General features: G+C 40.6%; 1 long non-coding RNA gene across 12 annotated transcripts in view; it reads left to right on the plus strand.

The window, feature by feature from the left end:
- Positions 1-24,887, plus strand: part of LOC144231987 (uncharacterized) — an 807,055-nt gene that overhangs the window by 234,714 nt on the left and 547,454 nt on the right. For 11 of the 12 annotated variants that reach the window (XR_013335260.1, XR_013335265.1, XR_013335267.1 and 8 more), the window contains one exon: positions 15,023-15,174. The exons of the other annotated variant lie outside the window; for it this stretch is intronic. This is a non-coding gene — a long non-coding RNA (uncharacterized LOC144231987). The remainder of the gene's footprint in view (positions 1-15,022; positions 15,175-24,887) is intronic. 12 annotated transcript variants of the gene reach the window in all.

The raw sequence follows: 24,887 nt of genomic DNA on the forward strand, positions 1-24,887 counted from the left end.
GTATCTTATTAAATGATTTGGGTGAAACCTGTACTTTTCTGCCAGGTATTTTATGTTCCATATATAAATGAACAAGCTATAAGACTAAGAAGGAAATTCAACTGAAAATAATTATACATTTTTTTTCAGTGACTGAGAACCATGGTATTGTGGGAAGTTTTTGTTGTACTTAGTTCTTCTCATTTGTGTGTGTGTGTGTGTGTGTGTGTGTGTGTGTGTGTTTCTGAAGGCCTAACTCTGATGGATATTCTGTTCATGAGTACTCCACATGTTGTTAATTGAGTCCTTTGAAATTCCTTCTCATTTTGTGACAATTCTGACTTCTGGTGGTGGCTGACATTGTGAGAAGAATAAGTTGTACATATAGTCTTTAGATTGTACCTGCATGCATTCTAACCTGCCAAATTATGAAAGAACAAGAGGAAACCACAGCGAGGAGAGAAGATTATTGGAAAGTTTTTGCCTCCAGCTACCTCTGCAGAGTGTCACCCAGGTGCCTTTCTGACATGGGGTTTTAAGTGATGCTTCATTTGTCAGTGTGGATATCTTCAGAATGAGCATCCTCTCAGAATTCCTGGAAGAACAGCATCTTTTTTACTTACTGTTTCCTTGGGAGGTTCTAGAAGATAGGATGGGAGACCATGCTGATTTGGAAAGGAAAAGAGGCCAGTATTTATTATATCAACACCTGAGGATTCAACTTATAGGCTGCCTGCTGTAACCTCAGGGGGCTGAGCAACTGTGTATTTAATAATATCGAGGACTTTGTGACTTACAAAAAACCAGTGGAAAGCAAGGTCTGGAATCAATGTGCATCCACCCTTCCCTGGTTTATAAGACTCTAGGGAGAAAGATTTGTGCTTTGTCATTTCTGAATCATGCAGGATGCTTAATAGTGAAACAATGGCGCTACTTGTAAACTCAGCAGCTAATAATTACTGAGTGTTTGCTCTAAACCAAGCAATACACTAAGCACTTCATAAACATTACCTTATTTAACCTTGATTATGATTCTACAGTGTTATAATGAGTATTCTCACCTTATTGACAAAAGAATGTAGGCTTAAAGTTTATATAACTTGCCCAGGGTGACATACACGATACAGCGGGTTGAGTAGTGGTCCCCAAAAGATATGTTCAAGTCCTAATCCCTAGTGCTTGTGAATGTGGCCTTATTTAGAAATAGGGTCTTTGCAGATATCATTAAGATAGGAATCTTGAGATTTCCTGGATTTAGGGTGGGTCCTAAATCCAATGATAGGTCTCCTTGTGGAAGAAAGGGGAGGGAGATTTGCAACACACACCGAGATGACCATATGAAGATGGAGGCGGAGATTGGAGTGACACACCTACAAAACAAGCAACATCAGAGATTGTTGGCCCCCACCAGAAGCTAGGAGAAAGGCATGGAATGGATTTGCCCTCAGCCTCCAGAAGCAACCAACCCTGCCAATACCTTGATTTCAGACTTCTGGCCTCCAGAAGTATGAGAGAATAATTTACGTTGTTTGAAGCCACCCAGTTTGCGGTCATTTGTTACAGCGACTCTAAGAAACTAATACAGCTTGTCAGTGATGGAAACAACGTTAAACACCAAACATCAAAGCCTATGTTTTGAGCCCTATTCCTTACAGATCCACTGTATTGACTAGGCCGAGGCCGTGTGTCTAATAAATGTTTAATAAATGTTGCTGGGTTTAAATGTATTTGAACAAAACAGATGGCTGAATTTTGATTCTTCTCATTTCTTTGGAAAAATGTCAGTGAAAGAAAGCATTTGGAGTACGAATGGCTGTATTTTTTTGGTAGTAGCCATTTCGAACAATGTGAACAGTTTCCTATACGATTTGCCTTTTGTTTTCATGAATAGCAAACCATTATAATCTCAGAGAGTTAGCATTTTAGGTCCATTGATCAGACACTTGTTAAAAAAAACCTCCTGACATGATAGAGGCAGTCGCTCAGATGAACAACTCCCGAAAATATCTTCCAAAATCACTTACTTTTCTTATCTTTCATCTGTGGAGATGGTTATGAGCATCTCAGTTTAAGTAGGACCACAGTTTGCTCTGCACAAGTATAAAGGGATGGAGTAAGTTAATAGGGAAGTGAACTTGGGGAAGTGGGAGGGCAGAATTTCAGGCATCACCCACAACAAGAGGTCAAATGCGGGAGGAGAGAGAATTACCAGGAAAATGGCTGATGGAAAAACACAACATTTTGCTTGTGGTACTGTTTAGAGTAAAATAATTGACTTCAACTTTTCTGCCATAAATGATTTCTCTGAGAGAGAAGATTTTAAAAGATTAGACCAGAGGCATGGATTGCTCTCCTTCTCAATTTCCATTGGAGTTTGGTTTTGGTAAGAAGCATTCTTTTCCTATGCCCTTTGTCAACACCATTCAGTGGCTGTGATCATCAGGCAGAAAGGTCACACCACAAACTGTCTAACCCCTGAGAGTGCTGGCAACATCTCACCCCAGTGAAGACTCAAATCTCATTCTGCTGGAACCAATGGCTTTTTCAATGTTGCACTGAAATGGCAGAACTTTTGTATGGCTTTTTCCCCCACACCATTTTTACCCTTTTTGTAAAATGTACTCCTTCCTGGAACTCCATAAGCTTGGCATTATTATCCCTATTTTTCAGCTGAGGAATTGAGTCTTGGGGAGGTTAAGTGGCCTGCCCCAGATCACATGGCTCTCAAAGAATCCTAGGACGTCTCGGGATATTCCTTGATCTGTTTCTAAGGGGAGGAGTGATTGGGAGTTGAGGACCTTTGCTTCACCACCCTGCAGGCCATTCCAGGCCAGTGTAAGTCTGGTGCCATGTCTGACAACTAGCTGTAGAAATGCTTTAAGAGTTGGATGCTACAGTAGACTAAAAGCACAGGAAAGGAAAATGGATTAAATATCCATTCCATTCAAGGAGAGTTATATGTGTCTAGTTATAGAAAATGCCCCGGAGCCGCCAAGGTTTCGTTTTTTGGGGTTGTTTTTTTCTCTCCTCATCTCCTTGGGGGAAGATAAACCAGAGAATTTTTTAAAATACTGTTGACATTGTTAAATTCTAAACCTCCCTCTGCTCCTACCAGTAACTTTCCAATAGCTAAACAGAAGCAATTTAGGCATAGTACACAAGACAAAGTAAACCCACTAAGATTCAGTTGTCTGTTTTCCCAGGTGTTAAAGTGCATATTTCCAGCAACTAAGTTAAAATCAAAGATTGGCAGCAACTCTTTCTAGCCAACTGTGTCTTGGTGCTGGAATTTAAGAAGGATATAGTTCAACAACTGTAAAAATATCTTTTGGTCTTGAAAAGAAACATCTTTTTAGAGACATAGAGAAAATGCTTCATTCCATTTTAATTGCCTTACTCTTCGTCTTTATTATTTTAATAACATTTTCTTCAATTAAAAAAATCATCATCTTACATCTACATAAAATTATCCGGCTCTTATAAACACATAAAGCCTGGTAAACAAAACGAAAATTACTTCTAATCCCACCATTTGATGGTAACAACTGGTAGCATTTTGAGGTATAGTCTCCTGGTTAGTTGTGTGTTTATGTGTGCATGTGTGTACACATGTGCACATGAGTATGTGATTTTACAAAATCAAACCTGTATTTTAAAATATGCCTTTTACACTTAACCATATATTATGAACTTTTTTTTCATATCACTATTATTCTGTGGTATCATTTTAAGTAGCTTTACAATACTCTAAATTTTTTTTTATGTTTTATTTATTTCAGAGAGAGAGAGAGAGAGAGAGACAGCATGAGCAGGGGAGGGTCAGAAAGAGAGGGAGATACAGAATCTGAAGCAGGCTCCAGGCTCTGAGCTAGCAGTCAGTACAGAGCCGGACGTGGGGCTCGAACCCACGAACCGTGAGATCATGACCTGACCTGAAGTCAGACGCTTAACCGACTGAGCCACGCAGGCACCCCTACAATATTTACCTTAATCATTTTATTGTTCTACGTGTTTTGAAGTATAAATAACATGCGATTAATATCCAGTCCAAAAATCTTAGAAAATGTCTTTAATGTTCTCAGAGGAGTTTGTGATTAAAAGAGTATGCACTAAGACTTTGGATACATGTTGTCATTTTGTCTTCTTAGAAAGTAAGAAATACTTATACCTTTGATCGGTAATAGATTAAGCCCCTCATTTCCTTGCACGATAATGGGCACACTTAGTTTCAATAATTGCCACTGTGGCAAAATACAGTATTTTGTTACGTAAATTTAAATCTTCTATTAAGAAGGATAAGAATTCATCTGTTATTCAGTCATGTTTTTCTTTTCTGAATTGTCTGCTCATTATATTATTTATGACATTTTATTGAACATATTTTTAGGTCCTTATTTTTGTTGTTTTATTGCTGATTTGTAAGTGCTCTATAACCAAAGAAAATATTTTTCCTTGCCATGAATTTTTTTACATTACTGCTTGTGTGTGTGTGTTTTCCACTTCTAATTTTTAAATTATGTTTTAATTTTAATTCAGTTTTTAATTTTGTTGAAGGCATTTTTGACATTAAGAAATTTGCTTTTTAGGTAGTCAAATCTATCAGTATTGTATTTTATTGGTTCTATCCATAAAATATTTACTTATTTGTAACTTTTATGCCCCAAGATCAGAAAAATATTGATAATTTTTTCCAATATTTTGTTATATTCAGTTCTTGAATCCGTCTTGAATCTTCTCTGTTATGAAGAAAGACATTAACACCCTCCTTTCATATTTATTTATTTATTTATTTATTTATTTACAAATAGTTTATTATCAAATTAGTTTCCACATAACACTCAGTGCTCATCCCCACAAGTGTCCTCCTCCATGTCCATCCCCCCTCCCCCCCACATCCATCAGTCCTCAGTTTTTGTNTGTACGTGGAGTATTAAAGTCCCCGAGCAGGTGTTTTTTTTAAAAAATCCCTTCTTTGGTTGGTGGGGAGATGAATTACCCCATAGTATAAGGTAAATTTCCTAGAACCATGAATAGTATTATTTGGATCATAGAGATCACTGGAGAGGACAACGGCTCCTGCAGAACTGAGCTGGTGTCACAGGGTGAGCAGAATTCTGCTCTCAGAGGTGGGAGTGGGGAATAAGCTGAGCCTGAGGACTCAGGTCCTCCCAGGTCCCCTTCCTTGGCCCCTTTGCTCTCTCTCTCCTCCCTTTCTCAACTCTGCTTCTGTTTGTGGTTGGCAGGGCAGTGAGTGTGGCTGCACTCTAATCAATGATTTTGACTATTAAAAATCTACTTGCTTTTTTAACTTTTTAAAATGCTTATTTATTTTGAGAGAGAGAGAGAGAGAGAGAGAGAGAGAGAGAGAGAGAGAGAATGGGTGGGGGGAGAGAGGGGGTAGAGAGAGAGGGAGACACAGAATCTAAAGCAGGCTCCAGCCTCCAACCTCTCAGCACAGAGCCTGATGCGGGGCTCAAACTGACCAATGGTGAGATCATGTCCTGAGCCGAAGTCAGATGCTTAACCCACTGGGCCACCCAGACGCCCCTAAAGAATCTACTTCTTAACCTTACTCCTCATTCATTATGGATTCATCTAGTAAGATAAATGTTTAGAGGGGATGGGTGTTGCATAAAACACTTAGACCTTGAAATTATTTCACTGCTCTATGCGGGTCTTTTACATACACACAGAACTGTTGTTTCCCGTGCTTTTTTATGAACGAACTTTTGGGACCATGATTTTTATCTTAAACCGTTATTTAGAAAATAAATATTAATTTCTCCTGCTATTTAGTGGAAGCTGTAAATACATTCTTAAGTAATTTAAGATTAATCTCCTCAACCTGTCCTTCCTGTCATCAGAAGCCTCAGATTTTTGTCTCCCTCATTTGCTTCTTCCTTGACACTGAATTGCCCTCTTCCAGGGGTTTTCAGAACACCAGTTTATGTGTTTTCTCCTGACCCTAAGTCCTTCACTCCTTTTTGTTTTTAAAAGTTTGATTTATTTATTGAGCGAGCGAGCGAGCGAGAGAGAGAGCGCGCACCTATGAGGAGGAGCAGGGGAAGGGCAGAGAGGGAGAGAAAATCCCAAGCTGGCTCTGCCCTGCCCAGTGTAGGGCTCCAGCTCACAAACCATGAGTTCATGACCTGAGCAGAAATCAAGAGTTATTATATGCTTACCTGACTGAGCCCCCCAGGGGCCCCCCAAGTCCTTCACTACTGATTGATTTGCCCAAATGAAATGTGCAACTGTCAATCGCCTGATTTTTGAAAGGGGAAGGGACCTTTATCCTTCCGATAATTGCAAATACTTTAACAATAAAAAACTCCCAGGAGGATAACAAAGTGAAACATGTTCTTTACGTATTCTCTGGGACGTCATAAGAAGGTAAGAGAATTAATGTAGCTTACAGGATAACAGAGTTCTCCCTGCACAAGAAGCTACAGAAAGCAGTACTGTGTTTTCCGTTCTAGTAGTGTCCTGACAGATGCTTAAGGAGGAGGAGGAAAGGGGAGGGAGACATTAGGAAGGTAATTCACAAGCGAATCATATCACTCTGCTTGTGAGCCTTACAGTTTGCATCTCTTGTGCCCCAGTCCCCTCGTGTTGTGGTACGACTGTCCTCTGAATCCCAGGGTGCTTAACCCTCTTCTAGGGACCGTTGCCCCTGGACACGCCGACTCGGAGAGGCGTGGCTTGTCCTGTTGCCTGCCTTGTCCTCTTCAGGAAACAGCCTGTGCTGGCAGGTGACAAAGGATCTCATGTCTCTTGTGACTTTTCCACAGGTCTAGGGTCCGGGACCACCTGTTGAAGGTGTTTGAGTAATTCTAAGCAGTGCCTCAGGGTTGGTCCCAAATGGTCTTAAGACTTGACCCATCCCTCGCTTTTCTCTCTTCCATTATCCTAGAAAATTGGAGGGGGCGGACAGGACTGGGAAATAGAGTCCTGTTTTTGTTTGTTTGTTCGTTTTGTTTTTAACCTGGAAATAGTCCTAAAATGGCCTCGCAGCTCCCTCCTTAGCCATCTGGTCATTTTTACCTTGAGGACAGGATCATTGAAGAGTAAGAGTTGAATTAACACTCTATAAAGGTTGTTTTTATTTCTAAGCAGTTCTTAAGAAAAATAATATGTTTTGTCTGTAGGGAAGATGCATGTACTTGTGCGCCTCATATTTTGTGGCCTGATTCTATATTCTAGATTCACCTTTCACCCTTAGGATGAGAATTGTAGGGCCAGCAACCAGACAGGTAAGGCTAATGTCTCGTGAACCAACTCCATGTAGAATTTTGCTTTAACTTTCCCTTTTAAGAATACAGATTACTTATTTGAGAAAAATTCCCGGAAAAGCAAAAATCCTGGGGCTATGAGTAAGGAGGAGGTGATGGCAGGTTTCTCTTTGCTCCTTTTTCCACTCCAGGTTTTGGATAGCCCAGGCTTTTTGATGTTTGTGATAGAACGGAGCCCTCAAGTCTTGTTTGTGGCATGTTTATCTTCTGGGCGCTGTTTCTTGTAGTTGGGTTGGAGTCTCGTTTTGTGAAGAGTTGATTTTGGGCCAATAGCCTGTTCCATACTTGTAGGAGGAATTCACTGTGGAGAATGCAGGGGGTAAGAAGCTTTTCCCGTCACAGCCAGAGAACTCGACTAAAACAAGCATCTCTAAAGTGCTGGCCTTTGGGGTGGAGTCTTGCCTTTGGCTTTCTGTGGTGTCTATATGGAATCCCTTGTTTGATTTCTGAGCTGTGGGCAACTCTTAAAGTCAAGGCTTTGTATTTTTGATCTCCACAGTGTCCCTATTACAGCATGAAAACAAAGGAAGGTCAGGAGACATGAAAAATGTTTCCCTGGAAAATTCTGGATGTGAAATCAAAGGAGAGTTGTTAGATGAGTGAGTTTTGGTATTTTAAAAATCTTTTTGAATGAACCATAACTTAGATATCAGAGCCAAGATAATTTGGCCCAAACCGAGTCTTACTTTCTTCTCTGTCCTATCTTATCTGGGACTCTCAGAAGCACTTGTGAATTTCTGCTGGAGAAAAGAAAACATAGGTATGGAATTAACTATAAGAGAAGGAAGGGAGATCTGAGCAAAATAGGACAGGTACTGTATTTCAGAGAGCGTTGAGAAGGAGAAACAGTTCTTTCTAATTGTGGGCAGTAAAGAAGACCTCCAGGGAGGAGGTGGTGGTTGAGTTAAACTTAAAACATTTTAGTACATTGAGAATTGGAGGACGGGGAACATTTCGAGCTGAGTCCATAATGTAAACACCAGCATAGAAGCATGGACAGACTTCCTGCCTTAGAATGATCACTTCCCACAGGCATTAACTACAACTAGAGTGACTCCATGTGTGCCCACACCAGCCTTTACCTAACAGCAGAATATGCTCATGTACATCACGTCACCTTCTTTGACGTAAAATCAGGTGCAAATCAGTGTCGTAGGGTGACACCTTGGAGTCCTCAGACCTCTCAAGATGTAGGCATTGACCGAAAACAAACAGAGCCTTGGAGGGGAGGAGAGCTTTGATCAGTCTTTACACTGTCACATAAATGGATTTTTCAGATTACTTGGAATCTTAGAAGATTCTTTTTGTTTTATTCCCAGTATAATTCACCAGTCTCAAAAATAAAAAAATAAAATTCCTTAGAATTTATTCCATATGGAAAGAAACACACGTTTGTGATTAATAGTGACCATGACTTATCACTGCTCAGAATTTTCAGCCCTGGGAATACCAAACCTTCTGTGCTTGTTAATATTTCACTTCAAGCAGGTTAAGCACAGACCTAGACAGGGTTCCTCTGGAGTATGGGTGGGTTTTAACAGCATCTCTCACTTTATGGCTCCATAATAGAAAAACCAGGAGACGTTTTACCAGCAGATGTGAAAGCTACTTTATGGCATCCAGATGTCATTCTTGTTTTACATGAGTCCATGGGAGCAACATTTTCTTCTTTTTTTTTTTTTTTTTTTTTTTTTTTTTTTTTTTTTGGAATATTCATTATCTGGCTGTAATCTTTGTGAAGCAAAATATCTTTCTTAAAAGATAAAAAAAATAGCAATAGCTACTTCTTAAAAATAGCAAATGAATCAAGGAAAGAGAAGGAGGACTGAGAAGTTTGAGAGGTGTTTTTGATTAACGACTCAACTGTGTCAACATATGAGTATTGAATTCTGGGTCTTTGAGAAATAGTGAATGCTGAAGCAAGAAAGCAAGATGGCAGGTTATAGAAAATGTGTGTGCATACGCATGGAGGCAAAGAAGTGACTACTTACGTGCCCCAGGTGATGGCCAGAAGCTGAGAAGGAGGGGCGAATGAAAATGTGCACGTGTCTATACCTTTGGGCTCTGTTTTTCTCTAGAGAACAGTGGCTACAAGAAAATCCTAGCTATCCTATATGGTAAGGAATGGGATCTTTGCATTACCTGAAGCTCCCATATCTACTGCCGACCAGTTCTGAAAGAGGTGAAATAATCCAAATAAGTTTGCCACAGTGGCAAAGGTGTTTCTAACGAATCTTTGTTGATTCAAAAGCAGTTTAGGCTGTTGGCAATAGTGTCTTCCATTGCCATAGAATCATCATTAGGAACATTAAGATGGTTAAATTTTTCGAATGAACACATTCTTTTTGATAGACATTTCCAAAGAAGATTTTGTTTTATTGACATAAAATGTAAGGACAGCTTGAATTCAGTAAATGCCTGTGTTATGTAAAATTTAAAGTTGACCAGCCATCTCTCCATTTGCTTGAATGAATGTCCATCACTGATTAGTGCTTAAGAGAGGAAGTAATATCTCATTGACCAAGAGGTGAAAGAAATTTAAAATGCTTCTTCAAGAAGTATGCAACACAGCTAAATAAGAAGAAAGAAGTATCTATAGTCTTACTGATTCAGAGAATTAACCATGAAAATACATTATCTCTAAAAACATCTGGTATTTGTGTAGCACCATATAGAGTACAAAACACTGTCATTTATATTTACTGATTGATTTTTATGTCAAGTCTCTGTGCTCCATTTCATCGATAAGGTGTGGGGAGATTAATTATGGATTCCAAACTAAGCAACTAATAAATGGCCAAGATGGGACTTGAAACGGATACTCCTACTGGAGGCGTCATTCTTTTTCTACCAGACCAGATGCTTTATCTTTGAGTCTTCATTTGTTCAAAGCTTTGGGCAGAGATTTGCACCTTTTCAGAAGAACTTTTCCAATAGACACGGTCTCGGGGCAAGCTCGTGTACTCGTGAGGCAAACATCCTCCATTTCCTGTTCCAGCTGTGGTTTTGGTTTTGAGTCTTCTCTGTCTTCTCCTTTTTTACCCCCTGCTCCTCCTTCTCTTCATCTTCTTCCACTTCCATCGCCCTCACCAGCATTAGTGTCATCACATCTCATCATCAAACTCAGCTTGCCAATGGGGTACAGAGCATGGTGACAAGGGAATAATCACTTACGCTACCCCTCTCTTCTTTATTTCAGTTAAAATTGATCTGGTTATTATCCTCCAAAGAAAGGGAAACTTTTTCATTTATTCTTTGTCTCTCTCTTTCTCTCGCTCTCTCTCAAAAATCCTTCTCTTTGCTCTTTTCCCCTTCACTTTATCCTTTATGTTTTCCCCACTTTATCAGCTCTCCTCTAAATACCTAACCACAGAAATTCCAAAGCAACTGTTTTCTGGGGCAGAACAGCCATCTGCCGCCCTGCTTGGGCACCACCCTTACATACCAGAGATGGACAGGCTGTTCTGATCTCTGTCTGCCTCAGAATCTAGTTAACCACCTTCACGGGCTTTGTTCCACAGGCCACACATCAGCCTGTGGCTTCAGTAATATGTAGAGATGGATTCGCTGAATTTCAGTTCAGGAGCAGCAACCAGTGTATGTTGCCCATGGTGGCAGTAAATTCAGATCGCTCCTCCCCCTCCCCCCCACAAATCACTCTCAGCTGTATCAACAAACAGAGCTTTAATTTAAAATCCAAACTCTGAGATCATAGTTTCTCCACTTCAGGAAGTCTTCTCGTAAACCAGGCCATATCAAGCCAAAAGTAGCAGTGTGGGGACCTGTATGGATGTAGAGATACATTCTTCCTCAGATGTGGCATTGCCCTCTCGTCCATTCTAAGCAGCACCTTGGATCCATGTAACTAGATAGACTTAGTTTAGGGAGTAGACCTTCCCGCCTTCCAGAGAGTCAAAGATAAGCTAAAAGTAGCAACAAAACCAGCGACAAAAGATGCTTAATCTGGTATTTATATGAGCCGCCAGCTGTGCCCTCGCAGTCACGGGTCATTGGTTAGTCACAGGGACAGGCAGAATCAGTCTCTGAGGCTGTGGAGTGGAGGCAGCGGTACTCCATTTGGATCCTACTATAGTACTGGGGTCCTCCTTACTCCGGAGGCTGGAAGTGTTGATTCTCCTCCAAGATTCTCCTCCACTTTCTGTGGCCATCACTGCTGCTTTGCCCAAGGCCATGCACCCTCCCCAGGGACCAGCTATAGCCAGTGGCTGGTGCGTGTGCTTCAGGGTAGAAAGGCTCCACTGAACCATCCTTGCCAAAAGCTCCTGTATACAGAGCCAGCCCCTGTCTTGGTCCAGCCCTAAAAGCAGTCCCCAAAGAAAGCTCTTACATGCACTTTCAGAGGCTTTGAGTTTGTTCCCTACCACAGATTCTTTTGAAATCAGTGAAATATGTCAGGACTTGCTGGAGTAAAAAACCCCTGGACATCTGCCACAGCGATTCTCTCCTATTCCAGGGAATAAAACAAAACCTTTTCATAAAGAATTCTTAGAACGCCTCTTGCTAGAAAACTAAAACTACCTTCATGTCCCATCAACCTACGTAGGTGAGATGTGAACTGTTTCTCAGGTATGCCAGCTGTATGTGTCATTGCCCTCTGGTCATTACCAGTTCCTTTATGGGGGGTATTTTGATCAACAGATTTTTTTAAGAAATCGGAAAATGCTCCTTCATTAATAGCTATAAAATAGTAATTGTAAAATATAAAAGGGATCATATAGCCTAAGAATCATTTTCTTAATTAAACATGACAACTGTATGCATATGATATCAAAAGCACAATCACTTAAGAAAATTCTGTGGGATATAAACTGAATATTGGTAAAATGTTATCCCCAAATTACTTTTTTTGTTGTTTCTGTGAGTTGTAAAAGGACACTATAATAATACCTAGAATTTACTGAAAAATTACTATCCTAAAGTCGCTATGCTAAGCACTTTATATATTGTAAAACGATTACAGAAGGCAATTCAGGTGATACAAGCAAGGCTTGACACTTCATGATGTGAACAGTCTCCTTTTGAAGAATAGCAAAAATGGGCTGGAAAAGCAGGAAGCTCTTATGGGATAAAGAGTAAAGAACAAAGAAGAGATAAATAGAAAATATCTGATTGGCTGGGGCCACATAGTCAACTTTGTTTGAGATTAGAAGGCTCAGAGTGGGCTTGGTGTTTGGAGATGGACACTCTGGATACACTGCATTTCTGGTCAAGTAGGACATTTACAAGGACATGAAAATGATCTAAGTTTTGGTTTGCTAATGTGGCACCTGGGCAGAAGCAGCTTCATCTTGGGCCTGGGAAGTTATTTCAGCAGTCCCCACTTTTGAGCATCTTCTTGACCATTTTTCTTGACCAAGACGTTTGATTAAAAATATGGATCTTTTTGGGGCACCTGGGTGGCTCAGTCGGTTAAGCGTCTGACTTTGGCTCAGGTCATGATCTTGCAGTTTGTGAGTTCTAGCCCAAGTTCTAGTCCAAGCTGATGGCTTGGCACCTGGAGCCTGCTTCAGATTCTGTGTCTCCCTTTTTCTCTACCCCTTGCTCAGTCACACTCTGTTTGTCTCCTTCTCTCTCAAAAATAAATAAACATTAAAAAAATATTTTTAAATATGGGTCTTCTTGAGCATTTTATACTAAGCAGATGTTTTGATGATTGACTCCCTCAGAGCACACAGTGATGGAGGCCCAGGTGTTTTAGGTTTCTAGACTTGGAGCTGTTGTAGCTGTAACACCACTAATTCGGTGGACTTCTGCTTACAGCCTTGTGGTCTCTTTAGAGTGGAAAGGCAACTCAGTTAGAGGATTAATAGAATGAGTACTCAAGTAAAGGAAGATGGGGACAGTATAGTAGAAGTCACATCATTTGGGGAACCTCTTGTGTCTTTAGTTTGTCATTAGCCTTTTGTCGTGAATCTTCCAATTAAGCTATTTTGGAATCTTGAAGCCTTTTGGAGTCTCTGCTTTCCAGTTAAAATACCATGCCATTCTGTTTGTTTGATTTGAGAAGCTTTGCTTTCAAGTGCACTTTTTAGATGAATGACTTGTCTAATTGGAATGCTCCTGATAATGGCCGTTATAAATTCTTGTTGTCTTAGTAAGATTTTGCCACTTTTGTAGCTAGCTAAAGCTTCTGGGGCCATACTTCTTAGACATAAATTTAGCAGGTGGGCTAGAAGGTCAAGTGCTCAAGTCTTTGAAACTTGAAGATCCCATTTCTTTAGCTAAGACTGGGCTCTCTCAAAATCACATTAATACATAAGAGGAATGTGAGGCTGAGTTGGGGATTTTGCAGTGTTTTACAGTATACCTTGTTGCACAGAAATTTTCCAAAGGTTGGCAGGTGACCTAATGTTAATCTGACTCATTCTATGCACAATTTATCCTAACACGGGAATCTTAGAGTGACGTGGCAAGAGTGCTCTAACAGCTTTTGAGTGTACATGCTGTGCCCATCAGTTTTATGGCGTTGGCTTCTGAGATTCCCATATGCAGTAGATCTATATTATTTCCTTCATAAGAAAATATCTTTACGGTGGCAGATGCCCTGATGGCTTTTGATAGTCTGACTTGTACAGACTTGAAGTTTTATTTTATTTCTTTTCTTCATTTATTCCCTCAAGTCCTCCAGTGGTTTATGCTGTGGACTTACCATGAGGTTTGGTGAGGCCCTAATGGCTGCCACTCATTGTGGAATCTCATGATTCTCCCAGGAACTTTATGCAATCCCAGAACTTTTCTAGGAAATTTAACAAATCCTGGCACTTTTGGGGATTCCAGAACTACTATGGGAACACACACACACATACACACACACACTCTCTCTCTCTCTCTCTGTGTGTGTGTGTGTGTTTGTATATGTGTATATGTATATATTATTATTATTTTAATAAAATTTTAATTATTTTAATAAAATTTGGATCAGGAAGCTGCATGCACAGAAGTATAGCTCCAATCCGAGAGTGTCTTATCCATGGCCCTTGGTAAGGACAAGAGGAAAGGTGAAGTCGAAAGGTTCAGCGGGCACCTCACCTATGCATCTTCTCCTGTTGGCCATTAGTCAGCCTTGGATCTCATTCCTTGTCACCAAAAACTGTTAGAAAGGGTTAAAGAAGACTGTCTAGGTGATACAAATAAACTTTAACACATCATGAAGCAGGTGATATCCTTTCAGAAACCTGCTTAATGGGGTGAAAGACAGGAAGCTTGTGTAGGATAAAGAATAAAGAACAAAGAAGAGACAAATAGAAAATATCTGATTGGTTGGCAAAGCCCCAGAAATGGCTTTGTGTTTGGGGACTGACTGGCCAGACATTCTGTGTTTGTAGTCAAGCAGAGTATTTCTGGGGCCACAAAAGTTATCTAAGTTTTGGTTTGCTAATGTGCCACTGTGGGCAGCAGCAGCTCTGCCGTGGGCCTGGGAAGTTATTTCAGCAGTATATATGTCATCACATTTAGTATTTGCAATGCCCTTGTGAAATTACTGCCATTCCCATTCTGCACATCAGGGAGGCAAAACATAGAGAGGCTGAGTAACTTGATAGAGGACAGAGGTAGGATTTGAATTTAGATGTATCAAACTTAGACCATATTCTTAGGCACTGTGTTTAATTTCCCCCACCCCAGTCATTGATGATTCTTTTGTTTTAAAGGTGATATGTTTTTGTCTAGTACACTAAAACTCTCTAGCATTATTTTTTTTTTAAAGTTAAATGTTTTATTTATTTTTGAGACAGAACACCAACAAAGGTTGGGACAGAGAGTGGGACAGAAGGTCTGAAGAGGGCTATGTGCTGAGAGCAGCAAGCCTGATGTGGGACTTGAACTCATGAACTACAAGATCATGACCTGAGCCGAAGTCAGATGCTCAACCTACTCAGCTACCCAGGTGCCCCTCTAGCATTATTTTTTTAAATGATTGCTGAGAAATATGCATGGATTAGAAGACTGGTTTTAGCAATAAAAGGAGGTAAATAAGTAGATGCTCTCCTCATACATTCAGAATTCCTACATTTGTTTTTGTCAGTATCTTACCCAGAGCCTCGAATTTGCTCTGAAAACTTTTTCACCCAAAATGTGACTCCTTCTTTTCATTTTTTTAAAGATGACTCCCATATCTTTTTTAAAAAAATGTTCATTTTTGAGAGAGAAAGAAAGCACAAGTTGAGTAGGGGCAGAGAGAGAGGGAGATACAGAATCCAAAGCACAAAGCCCAACATGGGGCTTGAACTCATGAACCATGAGATTCTGACCTGAGCTGAAGTCAGATGCTAAACCAATTGAGCCACCAGGCGCCCCAAAGGTGACCGCCTTCTTGTTGTCATTTCTGTTCTGGTTCCTGAGTCCTTAGCACATCAGCAACCTAGGGTTGGCTCAGTTCGTTAACAGTACTTGCGGTTAATTCTGGACAATTAATTTATTTCTTAATTAGCTGAATATTTGTAGTTTTAAAATTCTCTTAAGTCACTAAGAAGGCCCGTGCTCCCACATCCGTACCTGACTAGAGATAAGTTTACAATTTTTTTTTTGGCTAGGTTTGGGAGCAAATGATGGGCAAAACCTTCTCTTCTAAGCTCCATGGATGCTGCTCATAAACGTGATTCTTGTTCTTCAGTAAGCATAGTCAGTCTATTGATTTGGAATTTGGAGCCTTCAGATTTACGACTTACAAGACCTATGCCCTAACGTCAGGTTATCAACTAGGCAGGTGGATTAGCAGAATATAGAGTCTTATTTTGTTCTTTATGTTCAAGCAGACACCTGCCAACATGTTAGCTTTTGGTGGATCGGTCATAAATATGGTCATTCTTTTTGGTTGGAAAGTCTCTTTATTTCAGAATTTGGGGATGATCATAGCTTTGAGCTCAAAAGCATATTCAAGGCTGGGAGCTGAGAAGAATTGTGGTATCACCTCTGTACCTTCCTTCTTCAGTAGCTTTGAGGGGAAATCACTGTCAGCAAAATAGAGCAAGAAGGTAATAATGTCCTTTAAAAATTTTTTTTTGGTATTTTTATTGAGGTATATGTGATTACATCATGTAAATGTAATTATAGTAAAATGTAAAAACTTTTAATTTTGACATCTGAATTAAGACATAGAACATTTCCATCACTCTAGAGAATTTTCTTATGCCCCTTCTCAGTCAGTCCCCCAGCCCCAGAAGGTCATCCTCCGTTCTGTTTTATCCCCCCAAATTAAATGTGCCTGTTTGCTTGTTCTTGAAATTCACATGAATGGAATTGCACAGTATGGATTTTCTTGTGTCTGGCTTCCCCCTGACTCCCACAACACATCATCTTCAAGATTCATCCATGTTCTTGTTTGTGTCAGTAGTTTATTCCTTTGTTGTTGTTGTTTAGACGTTCTGTTGGATAAATATCCTATGATTTGTTTATCTATTTTCCCGTTCGTGGAAACCATGTTTTTAGTTTCTGGCTCTTACGAGTAAAGGTGGAACGAACATTCCTGTACAGTGTACTTGGTGAACATAAGTTTTCATTTATTTTGGGTGAACACCAAGGAGAGGAATTGCACGACTGTAAGTAATATTTGGCACTTTGGGTTTTCTCATTTTAACCATTCTAGTGGGTATGTGGCGTATCTCATTGTGGCTTTACTTTGCATTTCCTTGAAGACTGACAACGTTGAGCATCTTGATACCTTTTCTTTTGGTAAAATGTTCAAGGCTTTACCCATGTTTATTGGGTTATTTGTTTTTTTTAATTACTTAATTGTAGGAAATTTTATGTGGCCTGAATACCTATACTTTGTCAGATATACGTATATTTAGTGTTATGTCTTGTATCCTCTCTTGGCCTTTTTTATCTTTGCTCTAGTCTTCACTCGTTGCTCAGGGACTACAATGTACGTACGTACCTTACTGTAGCATATCTTGAATTCATACAATACCTCTCTCTATATAATGTAAGACGATGATACCAGTATAATTCCATTTGCTTTCTCTGTCCTTTTTTCAATTACTGTAATATAATTTGCTACATGTGTCATAGAGCCCAAAGTCAATGCTTTTAATTTTACTTTAAACAAATGGATTCCAAAGAAATTAGGAAAAAATAGTATTATATATTTACATGCTCATTTACCATTCCAGGCACTGTTCAGAACTTTCTGTAGAACCGAATTACCCATTTTCAAACTGGTATAATTTCACTTCAGCCCGAAGAATGTGATTTAGCATTTCTCACAAGTATAGGTCAACTGGCAGTGAGTTCTCTTAGCTTTAACTTATATGGAAATGTATTTAATCTTTTTTTGAAGGATATTTTTGCGGCATGTATGTAATTCTAGGTTGATAGACCTTTGTTTTTTTGAAGCAGAATTACATTGTTTTGCTTCAAAGGTCAGCCATTGTTTTCTTTTTGTACCTGGATATATTGTTCTGTTTTAAGGATATTCTCTTTGTTTTTCAGATTTGTTCCTATATGCTTTAATGTATGACCAGGTTTTTTGTTTTGTTTTGTTTTGTTTTGGTCTAGTCTTAAGTCTTATTGTTTGGAGACTCTCCTTATGTGTATGTTATTTATTTATTTTTTAAAGTTCATTTATTTTGAGAGAGGGAGGGAGAGAGAGAGAGAGAAAGAGAGAACTCATACTCAAGAATGGGGAAGGGGCAGAGAGAGGGGGAGAGAATCCCAAGCAGGCTCTGCACTGTCAGTATGGAGCGCATTGTGGGGCTCCATCCCACAAACCCTGAGACCATGACTTGAGCTGAAATCAAGAGTCTGATGTTTAATCACCTGAGCCACCCAGGCACCCCTTTTTTTATTTTTATTTTTATTTATTTATTTTTTAATGTTTTGTTTATTTCTAGGAGAGAGAGACAGCGTGAGCAGGGGAGGGTCAGAGAGAGAGGGAGTCACAGACTCTGAAACAGGCTCCAGGCTCTGAGCTGGCAGTCAGCACAGAGCCCGACATGGGGCTCGAACCCACGAACCGTGAGATCATGACCTAAGCGCAAGTTGGACGCTCAACCGACTAAGCCACCCAGGTGCCCCAAGGCACCCCTTTTTTAAAATTTAAATTCAAGTTAGTTAACATATAGTGTAGTGTTGGTTTCGGGAGTAGAATTTAGTGACTTATTACTTACATATAACACCCAGTGCTCATCACAACAAATGCCCTTCTTAATGCCTGTCACCATTTAGCCCACCCTCCCACCACGTCCCCTCCAGCAACTCTCAATCTTTACTCTGTATTTAAGAGTCTCTAATGGTTTGCCTCCCTCTCTGCTTTTATCTTATTTCATTTTTCCTTCCCTTCTCCTATCTTCATGTGTTTGGTTTCTTAAATTCCACATCTGAGTGACATTATATATTTGCCTTTCTCTGACTGACCTATTTCATTTAGCATAATACATTATAGTTCCATACACATTGTTAGGAATGGCAAAATTTCACTTTTTTTGATCACTAAGTAATACTACATTGTGTGTGTGTGTGTGTGTGTGTGTGTGTGTGTGTGTATACCATCTCTTTTTTATCCATTCATCAGTTGATGGACATTTGGGCTCTTTCCATACTTTGGCTATTGTTGATAGCATTGTTATAAACATTGGGGTGCATGTACCCCTTGAATCACTATTTTTGTATCTTCGGATAAATACCTAGTAGTACAATTGCTGGGTGGTAGGGTAGTTCTATTTTTAATTTTTTGAGGACCCTCCATACGGTTTTCCAGAGTGGCTGCACCAGTTTGCATTCCTACCGACAGTGCAAAAGTGTTCCCCTTCACATCCTCACCAAATCTGTTGTTTCCGGAGTTATTCATTTTAGCCATTCTGATAGGTATAAGAATGAGGTGGTATCTCATTGTGGTTTGATTTGTGTTTCCCTGATGATGAGTGATGTTGAGCATCCTTTCATGTGTCTGTTAGCCATTTGTATGTCTTCTGCCCATTTCTTCCTAGATTATTTGATTTTTTGGGTGTTGAGTGTGATTAAGTTCTTTATAGGTTTTCTATACTAACCGTTTATCTGATATGTCATTTGCAAATAACTTCTTCCATTTTGTCAGTTGCCTTTTAGGTTTGTTGATTGTTTCTTTCACTATGCAGAAGGTTTGTATCTTGATGAGGTCCCAGGAGTGCATTTTTGCTTTTGTTTCCCTCACCTTCAGAGACGTGTCTAGTAAGAAGTTGCTGTAGCTGAGGTCAAAGAGTTTGCTGCCTGTTTTCTCCTCTGGGATTTTAATAGCTTCCTGTATTACATTTAGGTCTTTATCCATTTTGAGTTTATTTTATTTAAGAAAGTGGTCCAGGTTCAATCTTCTGCATGTTGCTGTCCAGTTGTCCCAACACCATTTGCTGAAGAGACTGCCAGTACCATACTGTCTTGATCACTTCAGTTTTATAATATTACCTGAAATCCAGAATTATGATACCTCCAACTTTTCTTTTTCAAGATTGCTTTGGGTATTCAGGGTCTTTTCTGGTTCCATACAAACTTTAGAACTCTTTGTTTTAGCTCTCTGAAAAATGCTGGTGTTATTTTGGGGCGCCTGGGTGGCTTAGTCGGTTAAGCGTCCGACTTTCGCTTAGGTCATGATCTCGCGGTTCGTGGGTTCGAGCCCCACGTCGGGCTCTGTGCTGACTGCCAGCTCAGAGCCTGGAGCCTGTTTCAGTCTGTGACTCCCTCTCTCTCTGACCCTCCCCTGCTCACGCTGTCTCTCTCTCTCTCTCCTAGAAATAAATAAAACATTAAAAAAAATGCTGGTGTTATTTTGATAGGGATTACATTGAGTGTGTAGATTGCTTTGGGTAGTATCGACATTTTAACAATATTTGTTCTTTCAATCCATGAGCATGGGATGTTTTTCCATTTCTTTGTGTCTTAATTTCTTTCATAAGCTTTCTACAGTTTTTAGCGTATGAATCTTTAACCTCTTTAGTTAGGTTTATTCCTAGTTACCTTATGGTTTTGGGTACAGTTGTAAGTGGGATCGATTCCTGGATTTCTCTGCTGCTTCATTATTGGTATTCCTTATGTGTATGTTTGACTGTTTGATGCTGTCCCATGAGTCAGTAGTGCTCTGTTGACTCTCTTCTTCAGTTATTTTTTCTTTCATTTTATTTTGGATAATTCTTTGTGTGCTAAATCCAACATCAGTGCCTATCCAGACAGTTTCTGTTGACTGATATATTTCCTGAAGACAGGTCATACCACCTTATTTCTTTGCCTATCTTATACCATTTTGTTGAGAACCAGTAATTTTAGAAAATGTAGTAAAGCTCTAGGTTCTGGTAGTTTTTCTCCTGAAGGTTGTTTGCATTTGTCATCGTCGTTGTTGCTTTGTCGTTTTAGGAATTTGGCTGGAGCTAATCTGCAGAATCTCTCTCCTCCATAATGTCATCAGTTTCGCCCTTCTTTTCTTTTTAATTCTTACTTTCATTCTATTATCCTGTTGTCCTAGGGGCTGCTCAGTTGGTCAGAGGTTCTGCCTAAACAGCTCGAGCCAGCAGAGCCTTCACTCTCTGCAGATGAATCTGTGAGTGCCTCAGGAGCATGTCCAAGTCTGGCAGTGTTTAAAAAGAATTTTTTTTTAATGTTTCTTTATTTTGGAGACAGTCAGAGCGTGAGTTGGGGAGGGGCAGAGAGAGAGGGAGACACAGAATCCGAAGCAGGCTCCAGGCTGTTAGTTGTCACCACGGAGCCCGATGCGGGGCTTGAACTCAGGAACGGTGAGATCCTGACCTGGGCCGAAGTTGGATGCTTAACTGACTGAGCCACCCAGGAGCCCCCAAGTCAGGCAGTTTTTACATCTGCCCTGTATTTTACTTTGTCTGGGACCTCTTGGGTGTCCCCTGTGTGTGTATGAAGCATTTTACCCAGCTGGGGGTCTTATCCAGCCCCTCTAGCATGCTCTCATTTCTAGGATCTCCCCTTTAAATGTCTGTGTAGTCTGCTACTCACCCCAACTCTGACTGTATCCATAGGCTACAAGACTTGAGGCTTCCCCACTTATTTCCCGACAGCCCTGCTACTTTCACTGACAGTCCCACTGGGCACAAATGAGCCTGTCTGGTAGCAAAAAGCTGCTGGTTTTCTGGCCAGCCCTGCCCAGCTCTGGTGGACCAGCAAAGCTGCCAGAGCTGGAGAGATGATGGGAACAGCACCGGGCAAGAAGGCCACTCTTTGTACTCAAAATTTATCATTTTTTTTACAAGTAAATACTTCTCAGTCATCGTTTGTTTCTGCTTAGTTTCCAAAGCTCTGAAATGGCTGTTTTTGACAATTTCATCCTATATTATCATTGTCGTTGGGGGAGAAGATCTGATGATTTCCTTATTTTATCGTAGTCAGAAGTGTTGTCCTGACAGATATAGATACATATATTTTTAACCTTTTTAAAGTTGACTTATTATTTTGAAAGGTGGGGAGCGGCAGAGAGAGAGGCAGAGAGAGAATCCCAAGCAAACTCTGCACTGTCATCATGAAGCCTGATGTGGACTTGAACTCCCCAACTGTGAGGTCATGACCTGAGCCAAAATCAAGAGTCAAATACTTAACCAAATAAGCCACCCAGGCACCCCCAGTTATATTTCAACAAAGGAGAGGAGAGACAGAAGACAAAGGCTCTAACAAGAGGAAGGTAGTGGGAATAGTATTCCCTGCAATTTTTAAATCTGTAGCAAAACCACCAGGCTATGGGTTCAAGGAGCTGTAACAGTGAAAAAGAGTCCCTGAATAGAGTTGTTTTTTAACCAAATGACTCAAAAGTGAAATGTGTTTAATAATATACATAATTATTGTGTCCATGGGGATTAAATATAAGTGATAAAGAGTGCACAGCAAAAAAATATATTCACAGAAAAAAATATAATTATTAACATCTTACCTAACCTAGAAACTCTTTAGATTTTCTTGTCATGAAACGGATTATAAATCTTAGAAGATTATCACTATCAACATGTTTCCTTGACAGTTCAGGTAGTATCTTAACAGACATCCTCCTAACTCATTGATGTTAAACAGTAAGTGATTTGTCCTGGCGCACTGGGGTGGCTCAGTCAGTTAAGAATCTGACTTGGTTTTGCCTCAGGTCATGATCTCTTGTTTCATGAGTTCGAGCTCCGTGTCTGGCTCTGTGCTGACAGTGTGGAGCCCACTTGGGATTCTCTCTCTTTCTGTAGATCCCCCATGCATGCTCTCTTTTTATTTCAAAATAAATAAACTTAAAAAAAATAAGTCTTCTGTTCCTTGTTCCCTCATTTCTGTATGATATTAGGGACATGGAGAAGTTATTCGTTTCATCTCTGGCTTTCTCAGGAGCTCTGATCCCCTTAATTAGGAGCAGAGCCCTTACCTTTAATACGCGAGGAAAGGTAGGTAACACTAAGGGGTGATTGATCACTTTTCAATCCATTGCCAGGTGGATGGAGCACAGCCTTCCCACCTCGTGGGAAGAAAGGAGTTTCTGGCCCTGAGGAGATAGAAAAGAGTGTGTGGGCGTGAGGAGTTAGAAAGGAGGAGGCAAGCTCCTGGGCCCAGGAAGCTGGGGCTGTTTAGTGGGAGGCTTCTTCTATACTTCCCCCTGCTCGCCTTCCTTCAGGCTCTGGCAAATAGGGCTGCAGCCTTGGCCTTTAAGCTAGTGTGGTAATCCCCGCCAGAGGGACAGAGAGGGCTTCTGAGGAGAGGAGTGCACCTGAGCCCTGAGGGGCTGTGGGGAGGGGGCAGGGTGCCAGCCTCCTCACATATTTCCTCCTGTGCCTGGAGCAGAAGTTAAGCTGCTTTTCACTGAACTCCTAGTACGTCTCCTGTAACCTTTTTTTCGGGGCCCAAGAGCTGTACTCCTCAAGCCTCACCTTTTGTTATTTGTGTGTTTTGTCTCCTTCATCAGATTTCAGATTAGGGACCAGTAACATTTTTCTCCTACTATTTATCTTTCTGTACCTCCTGCCCTATATCTCTGCAGGCCCAGCTTTTAACATCTGGCATGAACTCACCAGACCAATTTTAATGGTTGCTCCAAATAGGATATAAAATATTCTGGAAACTCTCGAACGCAGCTTCTTAATTGTAGCTGCTCATGAGAATCACCGGAGGAGTTTTAAAAACTCCTGGTTGCCCCGGCTGCACTTGAAACCAATGAAATCAGACACTGGCGATGGGATCCAGGTGGCTCTTGGGAAGAAACAAAGCTCCCTGAGAAGTAGTCCCCTGGTCTCTCCTAATCCTGGCTTTTGCCATCCGTGGTTTCACTCTGGCAGTTTTCAGTAGCCTGCGGCCAACTGAGGTCCCGAAGTAGATGATCCTCCTTCATGTCCACAGCAGCCTCATGCCGCATCACAAGGCCTCCGTCATTCACCTCACCTCATCACGTAGCCATGTTGTCATCTCACACAGTCACAAGAAGAACCAGGGGGTGAGTAAAGTAAAATGAGATATTTTGAGACAGAGGTCACATTCATGTAACTCTGATTGTTGTATGTTGTTAAAATTATTTATTACAGTATTAGTTATTGTCTCTCATCTCTTAGTGTGCCTGACTTACAGAGGTCATGTTATCATGGGTAGGTCTACATAGGCAAAACATAGCGTATATAGGGTTCAGCCCTGTCTGCGGTTTCAGACATCCACTGAGGGGTCTTGGAATGTTTCCCCTGTGGATAAGGGAGGTCTTCTGTACCTTTGTATGTAGCATGCTAATATTTGTCTTTACTTCTTTATCTTAAACCAACACTTACCACATCCTTGAGGGCCATATTGGAATATTATTTGGCAGAAAGTATAGCAGTGCAGGAATTAATTATTTCACGATCTCATTGCCGTGACAATACTTCTGAGGTCATGTTGGCTCAATGCCCCTCAGTGTCCTCTATTCAGCAGCCACTTCGGTGTCTGACAGCCTGAGAGACTTGCCTCATGAGAGCAAATAAGAAAAAAAAACCCCACCAAAACGTGTAGATATAAAACACGTCAGGTTTAAAGACTGCTGGCCCATTGTGTAAAATGCAGTGACACATTCGTACAAATATTTATCTTCACCTTTCTCCCCTGAAGCCTTTGTTCTCGTTTAAACACCAAATGGCCATTGACTTCTTTTCAAAGGGAAAAAGGAAAGTGGTAAATCTTTCACTGCCTTTTTCAGAAGAACTTTTTAAGAACCTAGATTTCCTGTTTGTGCTTTTTGTGATGACATGATTGTCCCTGTTTCAAGCTTCATGGTTCAGTTGGTTCTCCAGCCTCAAGGACAAGTGAAGCTTCCTTTTGGCTGTGGACAGAAAGTTGGTTGAAAAACACCCAGCAAATATTTGCCACATAGTTTTGGGTCCCTGATCTGCACAAACCGATTTTTGAGTCTTTTCTTTTTAATGAGAAGGTGAGTGGAGGAGTGAGTGGAGTAAATTTCAAGGACCTGGAGGAGTGTTTTCAGCCCTGAGTCCTCTGGTACTTAGCAAGGTGTTGGCAAATGGTCTGAGACCATGGATGATTGTGGAAAGCCTGAAACTTTTGTGCTTGACCAGCCCTCTTCTCTTTTCTCTCCATCCACCTTTGGGTTTTGGGCCTACCATACCTCTTTTCACACTCGCCTCTGTTTTTTAGTAGTGATGGTATCAGAGGGCTAGCCGTCAGGAGGTTTCC

Source organism: Crocuta crocuta, unplaced genomic scaffold (genome assembly GCF_008692635.1).
Source record: "Crocuta crocuta isolate KB4526 unplaced genomic scaffold, BGI_CrCroc_1.0 scaffold102, whole genome shotgun sequence".
NCBI lineage: Eukaryota > Metazoa > Chordata > Mammalia > Carnivora > Hyaenidae > Crocuta > Crocuta crocuta.